This window comes from Crinia signifera, chromosome 4 (genome assembly GCF_055691185.1).
Source record: "Crinia signifera chromosome 4, ASM5569118v1, whole genome shotgun sequence".
NCBI classification, from domain to species: Eukaryota; Metazoa; Chordata; class Amphibia; order Anura; family Myobatrachidae; genus Crinia; species Crinia signifera.
In genome coordinates this window covers 264,575,998-264,595,393 of record NC_139220.1, presented here as the reverse complement: position 1 = coordinate 264,595,393, position 19,396 = coordinate 264,575,998, and the positions used below count along the sequence as shown (strand labels likewise).

Genomic DNA, 19,396 nt, shown 5'->3' with positions numbered 1-19,396 from the left:
TTTGGTCTCCCCCCCCCTTTCTACTCCAAAGTACTAAATCCTGAGGCGCAGGGGGGAAGGTGGGGGTGGGGGGGGGGCCTCACGGAGCGAGAGAGATTTACATTTTCGCTTTGGTAACGTATAGTGGGGATTAAGGGAGAGGCGGAAAGCGCTGTGTAATATTTCTCTGCTGACTTGTTTTATTAGCTTGCTTTAAACATGTTACATTACTGCATTTACTTGAATTGGCAGCCTGATAAATACCTCTCCTGGTCGTGATTGCGATTGCTCAGGGCATTAATATTATTACATTCTGTCAGTGGGAAACGTCTGAGAGATGACTTACTGTAAAGATTACACGCTGAAATAAATCACGTTTCCTTCATTGTTACCGGTTATGGCCTCTTGGAATGGAGTCAATCTCCTTTTAAGTTGCATTTCTATTTTTCCCCCCCTTACTCTCAGCCTGTTACATTATGTATCGCTGTCAGATTGGAACAGATGAGGTGTCAAACATGAGCCTTTTTGAATAATTTCCACCCTCGGGTTGTTTTTATGAAGGACAAGTACAAAACCACAGAAGGCGGAGAGGAGGGGGGTAGGGGGGGTTACCCAGCTGATTCGGCTGGGAATAGGTCAGAGGTGGACGGAGAACAGTTTTTACTGTAGATTATGCTGCTGTGCAGTGTAATGGTCTAATGGCTTCTATGACTTGACTAGCTGGAAATCTAGCAGGCTCGATTTGCCATCTAGGCCCAGGCAAGTGTTAAGGACTGCACTCATCAGTTGACAACATGTCAGGGTGTGTGTGTGTGTGTGTGTGTGTGTGTGTGTGACAGAGAGAGATTTGCAGTAGGCTGTAGATTTTTCAAATAAACTTAAAATAGGGACCAGGTTTGAAAGAACCTAAAGTACACATTTGGCACAAGTCAATGTGCGTAAACCCATTGTTTAAGCGCATTTCTGATATTTGTAGATCTGCGCGTGATGGTAGATCTGCACATGAAAGTGTGTGGGGGGGGGGGGGGTTGTAGGCTCGGTTTACTGAACTTACAGAAGCCGGTGGTTACTTCAATGGGGACTTCAGTGGCCTTAGCTGTGGACAACCTTGGGGTTACTCAGATGTCCAAAGGTCACGCAGGTGATCCTATGCTGCGTCCTCAAATGCGGCAGCGAATCACAGAAGCCTACAGTGGGCGTCTTCTAACTCAAAGCACCTCCTGCATCCTTTGCATATACTTGCACCGCCGGCTAGCGGGCGTTTGGGGGCGTCACGTGGGTCCATCTGTACCAGCGATATGTTTGTGAACAACAGACATATTGTGTCGGTCCTGTAGCACAGCCAGTGGCCGATTTATATTGGCATATACTGTTAATCAGCGTATTGTGCTGTGTGCAGGCAATCTGCTAACACTTGCTGAAGAGGCTGCCAGTGACTAACATCACAAGTGGGCGGGCACAGTCGCGACATCAGGCCGAGACTTGTATGCACTTACTGTACCAATTGTCAGATAGGACGGAAGGTCGTCTGATCCTGCCCATGGGTACAAATAACAGTAGTGGGCCAGATAATTGCAGCAGTTGGTTACAAAAAGTCAGTCATTATTCGCTCCAGGGCATTATGCGCTGATGCTGAGGTCTTTAGCTAACCCTGCAGTGCGACATTTTATTTATTATTTATAGCCATTAATATGGCACACATACGTATTACTCAGAGCTTTACAGAGGATATTTTGGTCATCCACATCCGTCCCTGCCCCTCTGAAGAATACAATAATGGCTGCTATAATATCCCTTTAATGGGAGACACATATGAATTTGATATAGGTTCTGTGGCTCATTAAAGCCAGATGAATTGCATACTTGAAGTCAGCCAGCCACAGAACCTGTGTAATTCACCTATATCCCTGATTAAAGGCTATATTATGTCATCCTCGGGGGTAGTTTGTAAAAATTAAGTATCCAATTTAGACTTGATCGTAAAGCACATTTTTTTCTCAAAACCATGTGCACTGCAGGTGGGGCAGATGTAACATGTGCAGAGAGAGTTGAATTGGGTGAGTTATATTGTTTCTATGCAGGGTAAATACTTGCTGCTTTATTTTTACACTGCAATATACATTTCAATTTGAACACACCTCACCCAAATATAATTATCTCTGCACATGTTACATCTGCCCCACCTGCAGTGCAGTATGGTTTTGTCCATTTGAGAAAAAAGGTGCTTTGCGATCATGTCTAAATTAGGCCCAATGTACAATCTACTCCGCTTCTGTAATTTTTCATATACAAAATGTCAGTTAGAGGTAGATTGGTTAATACTTTATCTCTCCCCATTCTATCTCTCTGATGCTTATAATTATCATAATTACATACTGTATATACACTTAACATCGGCACTCACCTTTCCTAGTTTTGGGGTGCCCTATGGCTTGTGACCACATTGTTCCATAGCTTATGTTAGCCATTTCCCTAGATGATTAGTGACAGGTGTGTTGGTAGCTGCTCACCTATAAAAGCAAAGTCTGCTGTGAGCTTCAGACCTGATAGCATGCCTGGTATCAAACATTGATGTGATAGCTATGTGTATTGCAGCCATTTTCAGCGATAGTGGTAGGACCTGCAGAACAGTGGGGTCCCTTGACGGGGGCTGCAGGCTTAAATGCATTGATCAATTCATGAACCAAATCTCCACTATTTATTATCAGTTAATTTAGTGTGTGCAGAGCCCATCCAATAATTACATACTGTATATCTACAGTGCCTGTACAAGATACACATACTACTAACTAGGACAGTGGTCAGGGAACTCGGTCCTCATTACCCCACGCAGTGCATGTTTTGCAGGTCTCCTCACAGAATCACAAGTGAAATAATTAACTCCACCTGCGGACATTATAAAATGTGTCTGTGAGTAATTAGTACACCTGTGCACCTGCTGGGTTACCAGCAAAACATGCACTGTGTGGGGTAATGAGGATCGAGTTCCCTGACAACTGAACTAGGAGATGTAGCCTACCTGGGCATATGTCCATGTCTAACTGTGTTGCCATTATTGTCTCTACAGGCGTGAAGGGAAGCAGGTCTATGATATGCACACATATAGCAATAAGCCAGCTCTTGGACACATGCGAAGTAAGGATATGCTCATATTAGTTTGTTTACCTCCCAACTCAAAAGGTCACATTGGTCAATGCTAATTTTCAGGATATCCCTCGAAAACAGACTTTTTGGGGAGATATCTGAAAAAATTAGGCAATAAAATGGCGAGATTGCAGCAGATATTGAGATTACATTACAGTACAGTATCTGGTGCAGTCTCTTAGGGTCTCTTTGCAAAATAAGTTTCTATGTTAATATATCTCCCAACTGTCCCGCTATGCTCGGGACCGTGACTTTTTTTGGGACGTTCCAGTGTCCCTCCCGGGGACGGCAGTGTTCCGCAGCAGAGAGGAGGGGGGGCAGTTGGGAGTCCCTCCTGTCACTATCTTGAATCTTCCTAGCCCCACATGTGCACAGCGTCTATTCTGCAGCCTGAGGGGTCCCGCCACGGCCACACACAATGTTGGGAGGTATGTGTTAAGCCCGAGATATCATCCCAAATCTAGTACGTGTGATGTCCCCTCAGGTCCGGTGTGCCATGCCGTGTGTTGGCAGCGTATATGGCGGTGCTTGTGGTGTTGTTAGACAACACATGTTTTAGAAGCTTAACCAGGAATGTGGTTTATTTGAGTGGACACAGAGTTAACAGTAGTACTGAAATGGTTAACTTGCAGGTACTGTATGCAGTATATAGCATTCAGGTAAAGATGTAGCAGGTAATTACAGGCAGGTATACACAGGTGCATTGTGCTGGTACTTATCATATCCTTGTAGCTGCAGTGGATACTGGAGGGTATTGGAGGTCTCTCTTTTAGTAGAAAAAGAAGTCTGCACAGAGGGCAGACTTTTAGAGGTCTGTGAAACCACCATTGTGACCCTGAGCCGGCCCCTCTGCATTCCAGATGCCCTAGGCAAATGCCTAGTTTGTCTATGTCTAGGGCCGGCTCTGCCTGTAACTACCGGGGAGATGCAGGCAGAGGGAGCCGAAAGCCAGGCTGTAGGAGAATACAAAAAAAGTATAAAAATGAATGGGCAGCCACTGATCCCTTATTCAATTGTATGTTTTTTTTATTTTAGTTGCCAGGCTCCCAGCTCCCCCCACACAGCTCTAGGCCTCCCACCACCCATCTCTTTCTGTCCGTCTCTTAGGGGGTTATTCTAGTCCATTCTTTCTGACAAAATCCTTCTTAGATGGACAAAACCATGTGCACTGCGGGTGGGGCAGATGTAACTTGTGCAGAGAGAATTAGATTTGGGTGGGGTTTTTCTTCAAAGTGAGATCTATATTGAAGTGTAAAATCATGCAGTGAGTATTTTCCCTGCACAGAAACAAAAAACTCACCCAAATCTAATTCTCTCTGCACATGTTACATCTGCCCCCCTGCAGTGCACATGGTTTTGTCCATCTAAGAAGGATTTTGTCAGAAAGAATGAACTAGAATAAACCCCTTAGATTCCATGCATCAGAGGCGATACATCGCGGGTGCTAAAAAGTTTATAATCGGGCCCAAATCGCATAGTGTATAGGGCCTTAACACTGGAACAAATATCTGTTTTAAATGGAAAAAAATATATATATTTTAAAAATTGCACAGGATCCTTCTGCACATTAGCTAAAGGGTCCTGCAACAACGGAAAGCACTACAGCATCTGATGGCGTTTGGGAGTGGGCAACTACTGCCTCCAATTGTGAACACTGAGGTGTGTTCCTGCTGTTTACAGGGAGGGAGGAGGCCAGTACAGTATCTTGGTCAATGGACAGAGATTTCCTGGGCTCTGCATCGGGTGTCTCATAGGTTCCACAGGCTTTCAGATGGTGTCAGAAAGATCCGATGTCTACGTTCTAGCACACAGCCCAGATCACTAATACAGTTATTTGCATAATAGACGCCTCTGGCTGCATTTACATACAGCACTCTCGCTGCTCCATTCACATCTCTGAATAAGCCCCCGTGTGGTCACCCTTACAGCAAAAAAACACTACCAGGATCATCTTTTTAGCTGGGATCTCTTCTGTGGAAAGGGAAGGGAATGATACGGTTTATTTATTATACAAATTATCAATGTAAACCATTTTTTTATTTTGTTTATAGTAAGTTCATAATGATGAGCAGTGTTTTGTTTTGGTTCTTTAAGCATACTGTAATGTTGTGTACACACGGTGCAATATGATTGCTAGCGATATATTGCTAGCATTATATTGCCAGCAATCATATTGCTCAGTGTCTCCTTTTCATCAGCGATGAAAAGGAGACACTGCTACTGTCACGGGGCGGGGGGAGCAGCAGTGTCTGGTTGCTGCTATCACGCGGCGAGGGGGGGGGGGGGGGAGAGACGGAGACCCGAACGGAGGAGGGAGCAGCAGCAGCGTCTGCTGTCATAGAGAAGGAAGGGAGGGACGCGAAGGGAGGAGGGAGCAGCAGCAGAAGGGAATCCTTCTGCCGCTGAACTCCGCTGACCTCAGGGCCGTCTTAAGAATATAATGGGCCCCTGGGCAAAATAATTTGAGGGCCCCCCTCCCCTCATAACCCCCCTCCTTTCATAAACCCCCTCCCCTCACAAACCCCCTCCCCTCACCTATGTGCAGCAGCAGCGGGTGGTGGGGATCCGGGCAGCGGTGGGTGGAAAGGTCCGTCCAGGAAGCGGCAACTCAGATCTTGATGTAGTGCTTTTTGCCGCCGTGCGGGAAGCGCTGCAGATTTTGGAAAGAATGGCTGGGCGCTGATTGGCTGAGCGTCCGGCCAATCAGCATATGGCTAGTCTTTTCAAAATCAGCACAGCAGACAGTACTACATCAAGGTCTCCGCTTCCTGGACGGACCCTGCCACACGCTGCTGCCCGGGTCCCCTGCACTCGCCGCCCACTGCCTGGGTCCCCTGTACACTTCGCCCGCTGCCTGGGTCCCCTGCACACGCCGCCCGCTGCCCAGGTCCCCTGCACACTTCGCCTGCTGCCTGGGTCCCCTGCACACGCCGCCCGCTGCCCGGGTCCCCTGCACACTTCGCCCGCTGCCTTTGTCCCCTCCACCCGCGCTGCCAGGATGCCCGCTACACACCGCCTGCCGCCTTTCCCTAGGACAGTGCCATCTTCTCCATTGTGGTGGGCCTCTACTATCCTTGGGCCCCTGGGCAACTGCCCATTAAGCCCAATGGGAAAGACGGCCCTGGCTGACCTCCTGCTCAGCGCCAGGGAAGTCGCTGGTCGCAGGAGCATGCTCATGTGACCATTAGGGAGTGCCCCATTAGGGAGTGCACACGGGAGCGCGCAGCTGGCGATTTATCGTCAGCAGCAGGGGCGGATCCAGGATAAAATGACAGGGGGGGCACCATGATAAAAAAGGGTTTGGGTGGGGGAGGGGCGGTGTTAGTGGTGCCAGTGTACATGCTAAGAGAGCGGCAGAGAGAGGGTGGGAATGGGATTAAAAATAGGCCCTGGCATTTAAAGTACGCAGGCCCACCATGGCGACAAAAGTGAAGGATGTAGTTGTGCGCGCGCCAAAGGCGCGCTCCGGAAAAGGGTGTGTGGCCACTCAACAGGGTGCGTGTCAACACCATATACAACTTCTACACATTATGCAACAAAATACTAGACCCCATTATACTTGCCCCTTACACATGATGCCAAATGGAATGAGACAAAATTCAAATAATGCCACATGGATTGTGTCAAAATTCACATAATGCCACATGGATTGAGCCAAAATTTACATAATAACACACACAAAATTGAGCAAAAATTCACATAATGCCAAATGGATTGTGTCAAAATTCACATAATGCCACATGGATTGAGCCAAAATTCACATAATGCCACACGGATTGAGCCAAAATTCACATAATGCCACACGGATTGGGAAAAAATTCACATAATGCCACACGGATTGAGCCAAAATTCCCATAATGCCATATGGATTGAGCCAAAATTCACATAATGCCACACGGATTGAGACAAAATTCACATAATGTCACATGGATTGAGCCAGAATTCACATAATGCCACACGGATTGAGCCAGAATTCACATAATGCCACACGGATTGAGCCAAAATTCACATAATGCCACACGGATTGAGCCAAAATTCACATAATGCCACACGGATTGGGAAAAAATTCACATAATGCCACACGGATTGAGCCAAAATTCCCATAATGCCATATGGATTGAGCCAAAATTCACATAATGCCACACGGATTGAGACAAAATTCACATAATGCCACATGGATTGAGCCAGAATTCACATAATGCCACACAGATTAAGCCAAAATTCACAATACACTTCATAAACAGGGACATTGTCCACCAAAGGAGCGCATTAAACATTTACACCATAATGTCCATTACACGTTAAGTTACACGCCATTTTGTCCATTATGTGTTATGCCAAACACCATAATGCCTATTAAAAATTATGCTACATAAGTGCTGCTTCTCTACATGCTCATTGCCAAGGGTTCTATGCTCATTGCCAGAGGTTCCATGCTCGTTGCCATGTGGGATTACATGCTCATTGCCAAGGGGGAATACATGGGGGACAGCCGCCGCCAGGCAGAAGTGATAGCCACTGACAGTGGCAGAGCCTGGCTGTATTCAGAGCACTGCAGGTCCCGGTTATTTGAAATAATACCCCTTTCACACCAGAAAATGCATTCCCAGGTTGGCCCCTTTTACACCAGCCTAGTCCCTGCATTTTCTGGTGTGAGGGGTAGAGAAAACCACCCCTCCCCCCTTTAACCAGTTATCTCATTTAACCGGCTATATCTTCGGAACCAACTGACCCATTTACATGAGACAAGTATTATATTGAAGAGCTCTTGAGTGGACTTTGAATGATTTTGGTCCAGTGAAACTGGAACGTTTGGTTCCAGAGTAATCTGCCCTCAAAGAACATGAACAGCCATGAAATTACATTTCAAAAATAAAAAAATCGGTTTACACGTAATATCTCTAGAACTGATTGACCGATATGGACCAGCCTGGTATCATATTGAAGGCCCAGCGATTTGGAATTGAGTGAAATCAACCACAAGCTTCTGTGATGCCAGGGCGGGAACTGGCAGCCGTCGGAACAGGGTGGGGGTTGGAATTGACGGGTCCCATATTATCCTATGGGGAAAAAACGTTACAGGTTTGCCAGGCGATATCTCCGGTTCCCGGGGGGCTAGAGACACGGGGCTGGGCTCGTTGGAAAGCCCTGGTCCTCAGCTACAAAATAAATGACAGGGGGGGCACGTGCCCGGGTGCCCCCCCCCTGAATCCGCCACTGGTCAGCAGCACTCCAAATCACTGGCAAGTGATTTCAGCCAATATTGCCCCCGTGTGTACACACCTTATGTTCACTGGACACACGTACAAATGTATTTTAAACTGCATGTATGTTCTTTGGCAGCCCACATTTTACACCTGTGTGCAAATGCATCCAACTGTAGATTATCATTTATTTATATGGTGCAACATGGGTTCTGCAGCACCTAACAATACATAAATACACAAAAACAATAAAACAATGACTTACAGCAGTGGTTCCCAAACTTTTTTTTCAATCACGGCACCCAAAAGTTTCTTTCTGAGAAATTTAGAACACAATATTAAATTACGTAAATTGTTTTCATGTGTCATCCTTAAGTTTAATTATGTGGGGAGGGACAGGATCCCCTTCTATTCATACATAGTTTATGATTGGCAGCTACCAGCACTGGTTTTGCCTTTTACAATGTCAGTGACATAAATTATTTGCATTGGTAATGGACCACCAACTGGAGGAACCCCTGCAAGTATCCCGAGGCACCCCAGGGCGACATGGTACACAGTTTGGGAACTACTGACTTGCAGAATGAAAAATAATTTTAGGACGGGTACATGCTGCGGAGGGCTGGGCCATGGGGGCTGGGTGTCATGTGACACCTGGAGGGCCGGCCAGTCAGTGAAAAGGCTGTCTGTCCCTGCCTGACTCCACACAAAAAGATGTACGCCTGACAGCACAAATAGTGCCATCATCTGGGCGCCCCCTCCCCCCCCCCCCCCCCCGTGCGCGCGGTCACTGCATCCTGGCCTCCGCCAATCACCCCTGTCAGCCCCGCCACCAATACCTGCACATAGGAGTGTGCCAGTGGTGCTTCACCGCTGGAGCACACCTATGGAATCGGACCCAACACATCACGGGTGCTTTGTAGCACCCGCAATGTGTTGCTGATGGGTCCGATCCGATAGATTTTATGTGCAGCAGGTACAATCTCCAGGATCCGACCTGATGCACACGGGACCGCACATCAGCTCGGAGGGGATGTCAAACACATCCGATTAGGGATAATTTTTGGCCCAATACGTCGGGATCGGTTGAAATCGGACCAAATTGTACTAGTGTATGGAGGCCTGTACTATATTTTGTGTGAATAATGGTTATAAGTAGCGCTCATGCATGAAATATGTGCTTGTCAGCTGATACTTGCATATGTGATAAATTTGTAGTTTTTATAATATGCATTTAAAAGATTTACACCTACAGGACATAATGCATGGCATATAATTCATAGTAAGCATAAGGGAACGTTTTGTCAGAACACAAAAGAAGTGGGGATAGCACCTAACACATGCTGCTCATTGGGCGAAATAGAATGTATGTGTGCAAACTGTACCCTTGTATGCATATCACACGGATGACATTAAGATCCAACCACGTCCTTGTTTTATGCTGTGGAAAAGGTTGAGGCCGCCATGTGGTTTCCATTTCCCACCCCTGACAAACATAAACTCAGTCTTTGCACATACAATGTCAAACATGATATTCATCGCAGCTGGGGCCAGATCTGTTATTCCAACCAAATCTGATTTAATCTTCGTTTGTCAGAGTGAGAGGAGGGTGATTGGCTTTGAGCTGTTCTCTCACTATTATGGGTATTGCTGGATTGTCTGTGATTTAATGCGACCTTTCCAAGGGTCCTAACCAAGGGAGATATCTCATGCTTAGCCACATCCTATAGACTGATCATTATGTCTGCAGCTGTCCGTTATACGGAGAAGCACCGCATACAATAACACATATGTTAATGAGATATATGAACTGTTTAATAGTCACGATCGTTACTCATGCACATTAAAAGGAATCTGTCATCATACGATAAGTGCATAATGTTTTACGATGGTAAGATGAAAAACCTTCCCCCATAAGGCCATTACATTAATTATGTTAGGAAAATTTATTTTCAAAAAAGGAAATATTTTTGCTTTGCATTTTGCTGTTACTGTATATTTCATCAGGGAGCCAATCGATCGAACTCATTAGCCAACTTCAGTTAAGATAAAAGAAATTAAATAAAAAAAAAATGTGTTCTTTGCAGTCTACATTTAGCTGTAAAGAGACAGGACCCCATTACCGTTGGCCTGGTTTTGGGGGAAAATAGGGCGGGAAGGTTTATTTAAAAAATGATACAGATGTTCGTTACTAAGAGGGGCTTGAAGAGAGATAAGATTGTGAGAGATAAAGTACCAGCCAGTCAGCTTCTGCCTTACATGTTACAGACTACACTTTGGGGTCTATTTACTAAACCTTTTAGAGTGATAATGTGGATGGAGATAAAGACAGTGCTATTTTTCAACAAGAACCGGCAGGAACTCCGTTCCTGAACCTCTAATTAATTAAATATGACATCATCAGTAACTGGGTTTCTGAACCCGTTCTGGGTCAAAATGACCTTTCTAGAAGATAAGTTTGGTTTCAAAGTCCCCTGTGAGTGCCTTTGTTTCTAAATACAATCTCTCTCTCTCTATCTCTCTGACCTTACTTATGCTTGCCGTCAAGCAGGGGCGGGCCGCCCGGTGGTCCAGCTCCTGCTCCAGCATATTTTTCACCCCCCCTTTCTATAAACGGCGCCGGCCGCGGCCTTCAGTACATGGCTGCGGCTACCAGAACATGGCCGCCGTCCTCCTGCTTGAGGACATGTCAGGGGTAATTAGGGGAGGGCCTCCTCGCAGTGACTGACGCTGCGTGGGTAACATGATGCCGCCAGCGCCTACCCATGCGTCTGGTCTGACATGGAGGAAGAGCCAGCGGGCGGAGGATGGGGGGCTCAGGATGGAGGACGGAGGATGTGGCTGCGACACAGGAAAGCAGGCATAGCAGTGCAGCACAGACCTGGAGACTGGTAAAATTTGAGGTGAGATTGGTGTCCTGCTATTATTATACAGGAGGGGCAGCCTGTGGTGACCTGTTGTTGTTGTTGTTGTTGTTATTATTATTATTATTATTATTATTATACAGGTGGAGCAGCATGTGGTGTCCTATTATTAAACCGGGGGAGCAGCCTGTGGTGTCCTGTTATTATTATACAGGGGGTAGCAGCCTGTGGTGTCCTGTTATTATTATACAGGGGGTAGCAGACTGTGGTGTCCTGTTATTATTATACAGGGGGAGCAGCCTGTGGTGTCCTGTTTTCTCATTATTATACAGGGGGGAGCAGCCTGTGGTGTCCTGTATTCTCATTATTATACAGGGGGGAGCAGCCTGTGGTGTCCTGTATTCTCATTATTATACAGAGGGAGCAGCCTGTGGTGACCTGTTATTATTATTATTATACAGGGGGAGCAGCCTGTGGTGACCTGTTATTATTATTATACAGGGGGAGCAGCCTGTGGTGTCCTGTAATTATTATTATACAGAGGGAGCAGCCTGTGGTGACCTGTTATTATTATACAGGGGGAGCAGCCTGTAGTGACCTGTTATTACTGTTAAGGTACCCATACACACACCGATTTTCCCGGTGCGATCCTATGCGATGAGATGCGTGCTCCCGCGGCATCTCATAGCACAGTACAAAAAGTATGTGCTGCACATACTTTTTGTACTGTCTTTTGATCGCATCGCATTGCATGCACAACACATGCAATGCGATTTAGTACAAAAAGTACCGGGTAATCGGTACGTGTATGGGCACCTAATACAGGGGGAGCAGCCTGTGGTGTCCTATTATTATTATACAGGAGGAGCAGCCTGTGGTGACCTGTTATTATTATTATTATACAGGGGGAGCAGCCTGTGGTGACCTGTTATTTTTATACAGAGGGAGCAGCCTGTGGTGTCCTATTCTTTTTATACAGGAGAAGCAGCTTGGGGTGTCCTATTCTTTTGATACAGGGGGAACAGCTTGTACTGTCCTATACTTTTTTTATGCAGGGGGAGCAGCCTGTGCTGTCCTGTTCTTTTTATGCAGATGGAGCAGCTTGTGGTGCCCTGGTATTATTATAGAGGATGAGCAGCCTTTGGTGTCCTACTGTTATTATATAGGGGGGAGTAGGGTTTTTTCCCAACCCCCAGCTGCCACCCACCTCACCTCTGAAGGGGCAAATGTTTTAAGTTTTTTTTTTTTGACTGATCACGGGTAGTGATCTTAGCTCTGCCCTCTTACTGAATTATTCTCCACCCACGAACGGCAATATGTAATTTTTTTGGGAGGGTCGGGCTCCCCCGGGTCCCCGCCACCTCGCCCCCGGTCCCCGCCGCATTCTCCCACCTCCCTGCTCCACCCCCTAACCCTGACCGTCTCCCTGAATCGGAGACAGGCAGGGTTCCCGTCCCCCTGCCGATGTAAAACTGAGACGCGCGCGTGTCAGATGTAGCGCCGCTCACTAATGGGGGTGGTCTGGCGCTGGATGAGCGGCGCTACATCTGTACAAAGTAAACTGATACGGCCGTGCTGCTGTGCATAGGTGGCCGTATCATAGTCAGTGAAACTTGCTTGTGTGTGGCTGTTGTGCTACAAGTGACAGCTGAGCTCACTCCAGTATCTACGGTATATTCAACTCCAGGCCTAATCTTTTTTTATTAATACATTTTTTTTTTTTTTTAAACTCCATTTAACGATGCGCTGTTACTTATGGGCCAGTGCTCTGGACTTGCCCCCCAGGCTAAAAGTTGCCAGCCAGCCCCTGCCGTCAAGTAAAACTGCGTTGTAGATGCATACTTGGCCTTGTCATCATGCCGGCAAAATGGGGTCGGCACACCTCTGTGTTTTTCCGAAAGCCATACAGAGGATCCAATCGCAGGACATGTCCTGTGCATGCACAAAATTGGTCCTGCACATAAAGAGTTTCCCCATTATCGGGAAACTGGGCGTTGGATCACATATGCAATTTAACCTGAATGAGGGTCTATATTGCTTATCTGGGAATTCAGGGGAAATTGCTGAAGACATTGCATGGTTTGCATGCCATCTATTATGTGCCCAGCATTACAGTAAAAGAGAGAGTTTGTGATATGATAATTGAGTATTATGAAGGGTTATTGTAGAGAGCTTTGTAGGTAAAGGTGATACATCTAGATTGGATTCTGGACACAGGGAGCCCATGTAAAGATAGCAGTGGTGAGAAACAGATTGGTCTTGCTGTAGCATTAGGAGTGGGAATGGTGGGTGACAATAGTGCCAGACAGCAGGAGGTTGCAAGACAAACGGTTATGAAATATTTTATCATAAAACATTTGTATTTTAGAATTGGGTTTTCTTTTTTTTCAGACTTTGTTCCACAAAAAAGACCCTATAACAATACTTTAAACTGTGGACACAAGTTTAATTCTCGAGCATCATTTTTGGCATTTTTTTTATTATTGGGTTGCGCTTTCACTGCATGCAAGTGCTGTGTGTCCGTTGTATAAAATATTTTCTATCAAGTCTGACATTTGGCAAAAAAAAAAAAAATTGAGGTCCTACAATGTACAGATGGGGCAGGTCCCATCTTTGCAGGCGATGGCGACACCAGACGCCATCCCCGCCAGCGCCATATCTATAGCGAGAAGGGGACGCGCACGCATGCGCGTCTCAGTCAGATGGTTAGCCAGGCTGCTGGCGGATTGCCAGCGCTGACGTTCTGGCAATTTGCCAGTAAAGAAGAAGCCTGCTCCATCTGTATGTAAAAAAATCAAAATTTTACTGGCAAAGACTGAGAGTTTCCAGTCAAACCAAAAGCAAACTGCCCTGTTACACCACAGCACAACATAGGCGTGTCATAACTACTTTAAGTACAGATGGTATAATGGTTAATATTACTGCCCAACAGCACTGAGGCCATGGGTTCAACTCTCACCATGGCCAAACTGAGTGGAGTAGGGTTATTCTCGCTGAGCTTGCAGGGTTTCCTCTCTGTAACATGTTTCCTCCCACAGTCCAAAAATATACCGGTAGGTTAACTGGCTCCCAACCAGAGGTTGCTTCACTGATAGGGCTGCAACACAGTTTAAAAATAGGGGCTACACCAACTGCCATTCCAAATTGACTCACTGGTAGTGGGTGGGGCTCCTCTATTTGAATTTCAAACTGTGCTGCCACTGCTCTCAACTTAAGGTAACCGTAGTGTGTGGTGTGTGTTTACATGGACAACCAGATGGGCCAAGTGGTTCTTATCTGCCATCTACCTTCAAATGCTATATTTCTAAAAGTACAGAATACAGCAATGATCAAATGCATCCTGATACAGTATGTACAGCAGGTGCCATATGTGCTCTTATATGGGCCTACCAAGACACTGGCAAAAGGAAGGAATGACTATTGACCCTGTTTTATAGCAGTTAACCAGAATTACAATATTTATTTATTATTTATTTATTTACAGTTTCTTATATAGCGCAGCATATTCCGTTGCATGGTCTGTATAACATAAATGTAGATTTATTAGGACCAGATGCCTCCTGGCAGTAATGATAAAATAAAATTAAAAATGAGGAGGGGGCTCTGCCGAAACCATGCAAATGACTAAGGGTCACAGAAGGATTCGGCTGATGAGTATCTGCTTCTGACGGGATTCTCAGCATTCTGCCACAACCCCTCCTTTGTGCCTGCATCCCAGAACACGGCCTGTTTCCAGAAATTATTTATTAATCTCCAAAGGAGTGTCCGGCATTTCACGGAGTACGCTTCATGTGCACACCAGATGGGGGGAACGGTGCATTTGTCAAAGTCCAAGAGCCAGAGCTACATCCATTTCCACTTTGGCAATGTCATCAGGTGAATGCCTATGCAATGAAGTGTGTCTACTGCAACCTTCGCTGTTGACGCAACTAGCTGTACAGGTGTTTCCTCCACAGCATTGTCTGTTTCCCATAACATTCAGCCAGAGTTATGTGAGGCTGACAGCAAGATCTTGCATCATGGTTTTTATTACAGAAGAAAAACTTGCGCTGACTGAGTGATTTGCACTGCTCTATATACATCAAGAGGCAGCAAGGATTTATGGTCTCCCTTTCTCTGAATGTACATTCCAAGGTGTCTGCCATTCATCAAGTCAGGGAGTCAGGACTACATGTGCAGGACATATGCCACCTTCTCTGTAGGAACCAGATGGCCTGGTAGTAGGAGGGGGAGCCTGGTGGCAGGGACGTGTACATGGCATGGCTGTTTGTTACTGAATGAGCATATTGAAGTCAATTGAAGGTGTAAACTTTTGGCTGTTACAATTTGAACCCACACCTAGGGTTCGTCTGGTACTTAGACTTGTAATGAGCTTGATGAAGTTTAATTTCCATTCAGCTGAATATAGCCGCTGTCCCCTTCTGTACATTTTATAGCATTGCACATTTATCTATAGTAACCTTGTTATTAGTTTGCTGCAACAAAGGGCATTTGACTATCTGTACCTGCTGCAAATATCACACCGCTTGGTACTAATACTATTAGGCTGTTTACCCATTGGTGACACCGTATGTCCGATGTGGTTGTATGACTTGCAGTGGTAAGACCATTTGGTTAAGGCCCCTATACACTAAGCCCATGGTATTGCATACAGTCTCCTTTTGCATACGATGTATCGTATGCGATGACATTAACTTCCCCAGAATACAACATCTTGCCTACTCTCCCAGAATGGCTTGGAGACACCATCTCAGGACCGGGCTCATAGCCACACACTCAACAAAAGTGGACGGAGCAATAACACTATTTATGCTTAACCGCTTCTTCGTACCAATAAGTAATATGTAGCATGTATCCTTGGATAAATGCCTATTCTCCCCATCTCCATATGGCATTTAATTATGCCATATGCATGAAGAAAATCACAAAGGATACCGATGGATCTATTTTCATTCATCCCGATAGAAGCCATTTGCCGAGACGAGTACGCACAAGCGTCACACAAGCATGCGAGTCCCATTCTTGGCGAACAGTGCACAGAGACGGGAAGATATAGAGTGCTGTCGGGATGAATGAAAATGTGTAGCTCTTGCTGTAAGAACTGTCCTTTGCTATGATAAGACTTTTGCGTTTGGTGCCACGGAAAACCTATCTGTGCATGCATCATCTGATGTGCATGAAGCGGAGGCTGCTGGGAGGAATCTCACTGGATCCCTTTCAGCAGGGAAATGTGATAGAAATATAGACGTTCATAGGGCAGTGCATCCAAGCCCTGTAATACCCTGTAATATGCAGCTAAACGTTAATCTGTATTTTTCAATTCTAGTTGTATTGTATTGTATTGTAATGGTTCCCCCTCTATGCAGTAAATACTGAAGATACCATGCACCCCCTCTCTTCCTAGCATTCGCCTGACAAGATGCTCTCCTCATTGCACCCTTGGCAATTACATACTCCTAGTGTCCCAATGCTTTAATAGGTAGCATAGCTGAGGTCTGGTCCTGGGATGTCCAGTTCCATGTGGCTACCTAGTGGCAATTTCTGTCTGTCTTCAATCTGTTCCCCATGACTCTTCTGCATCTGGGGATCAAAAAACATCTGTACAGCGTTAAAATTCTCACAAAACATCCTTTAGAATTGATGGTGTTCCAAATCTGTTTCAGGTACATCATATCTGCAGCAATGGCAAGCAACCACATTCCAGTTAAAGTAGCACACCTCCTCACAGCTGGCATGTAAGAGGGTCTGTTGAAAGCTGGTCTGCTTCACATGACAGGTAGTCTCTGACAGGTACTCCCTACACTACCTGTCATGTGATATAAGCCAGCTTCTACTCACAGCGGCTGTATGAAGGTGCGTTGCCTAATCTGGGATTATATGAAGTTGTTGGCATGTAAAGTGTGGTTGGGATCAATGTGTACTAGCTCTGCGGTTGGGGTCTACGGGATTGAGGGGTGGCTGGGAAGCACTAGGGTTGAAGAAATTGGGTCTTATTACTATACCAGGTTGTGCTACATTTCTTGGATCAGTGTGGCAAAATGAGTATGGTAAAATATTGGTTAGGTAAATCCTGCAGACCTGAGGAAATATATACAACTGTTAGGAGGAGTGTCATAAGCTGGCCATACATTAGTGCAATTTGGCACTGTGTTTGATATCCAATCCAATGGGATCCAAATCACATGTGTTTGATATCCAATCCAATGTGCGGCCCCATGTGCTTCTGAGTCAGAGATTGCGCGTTCTGCACGTCCAACCTCCAACTCGGACAGAGGGTAAATGGGAAAGCATATGATACAGTATATCATATGCAAAGGACGATATACGATATATCGTATGTGATCCTGCCGCCCTGGAAGCTCCGGGGTGGTTCAAGCAGTATTGCATGTGACTTCTACCCTCAGAGACAGCACACAGTGTATGGGTATCTGCTATTCAGTGTTTACATTGTGGGCGGGATGTTCTAACATCCGCACCCCAGCTCCGCCCCCCTTCACAGCCCATCGCATACATAATTATCGCATAGGCTCTAACATATGCGATAATTATGGCAATGGACAGCTCTTGCGTTAAGAGCTGTCCTTTGCGGTGAGAGTCAGCAGGTCCCACCAGGACCCGGCGGCTCCCCCCTCCCTTACCCGGCGCTGCTACTGCTGCGCCGGGCTCTCCTCCTTCCTGCACCCGGAAGAGGATCATAGTGCAGGGAGGAGGAGGTCACAGGTCCGGGCAGCACAGCTCTGTGCTGCCTGAACACAGGTGAGGGGGGGGTCGGTGCGGTGGCGGCGGTGGGTCGCGGTAGAAGCCCATAGGCTTCTATGGGGCATCGCCAGATCTTTCTGGCGATGCCCCCTGTCGCGGTAACCCGGCGGGGATGCTTAGAGCATTCCAAAATGCTGTAAAAACCCTGATTTTTATTTTAGAGAATCTCCCCCTGCATGTGTGTAATATACACTTGTATATGAGGTCAACGCATATGTGTATGTTGTATTTACAGTATACTGTATATCAAGCTGTTCTGGTTACAATGCCTATGTAGAGTGAAAACACAAATAGCAGCGCTGAAATATACAATAATTGGTGGGATTGTCTGAAATACTTTAAAAATTAATAATACAATGAATTAACATATAATGCAAATAAAGTGAACATAACAATACTTAAAACACAAATGTTTAGATTTGTGTGGCTTTTAGAGGATCTATTAGGAGTGCAACGACCATTAGAGTGTGGCCAGTGTTTCAATTAGCAATTTAGATGGTCCTTTTTTGCACAAGTTCAACCTGTATGATATTGGGGTGTACAAATTCTCACCACTGGAAGGAGTACTGGGGTTCCTAGTATACAGTATGTCCTCACTATAACAAGGATATAGCAAGCCGAACACCACTGGAGGAGTACTGGGGTTCCTAGTATATGTCCTCACTAGAACACGGACATAACAAGCAGAACACCACTGGAGGAAGATCTCTGGAGTGGATGGTGTGACCCGTTTGTCCTCTCTATCTTGTGGTGAAAAGACAGGTTTGGGAGTCCAATAGGTGGAATGTGTGCTGGACCAAGAGTGTAGGCTGGCTGATTGTTCTGCTTGGCACCAACATGTTTCGCTGTCCTTCTTAACAGCTTCTTCATCTTTACTCAACTGGCGCCATCAATTGCAGGTGGTGTCAGAATCACTAGCCCCCCTTGGTACCCGTAAACCCCAAATATGAATTTATCTGCCATAAATTATCTATATCCCCCAAATCAAATACAGTATGCATAGTGCCTTATAGCCACATTAATGCTTCATGCTACCATTGTACTTTTAACCCCTTCCTATCCATAACACGTAGTATAAAGATACTATAAACCAAAGAAACATATTGGTCATTTCCATTTCTAAATTTACTCAATAATATGTGAATTATAATCAGATATTCTGCTATAGTTTACAGCAATCTTTCTTAGTTCACCAGTTTTCCTCAATGTATCTCCTAATGTGCCATTGGCAAATAATTAACACTGTGTAAGTTTGGCTGTCATTGCAAATAACAAAGTGTAAACAACTTGCCAACTTCAATTGTGAGAGGTTCTGTAAGAATTCCGGAGCACAAGTTCAAAATATATAATCCCCAGTTAATCGATATTAGAAGTAGGGATGTACAATACTACTCATAGGTCACATTATGTTTGGGCCAGGGCAGAAAGGAGCTGTGTCAGGCACAA

At 45.7% G+C, this 19,396-nt stretch overlaps 1 protein-coding gene across 3 annotated transcripts in view; it reads left to right on the top strand.

The window, feature by feature from the left end:
• The window catches only part of KCNU1 (potassium calcium-activated channel subfamily U member 1), a 212,969-nt gene that overhangs the window by 118,385 nt on the left and 75,188 nt on the right, over positions 1-19,396 (top strand). The window lies entirely within an intron of this gene.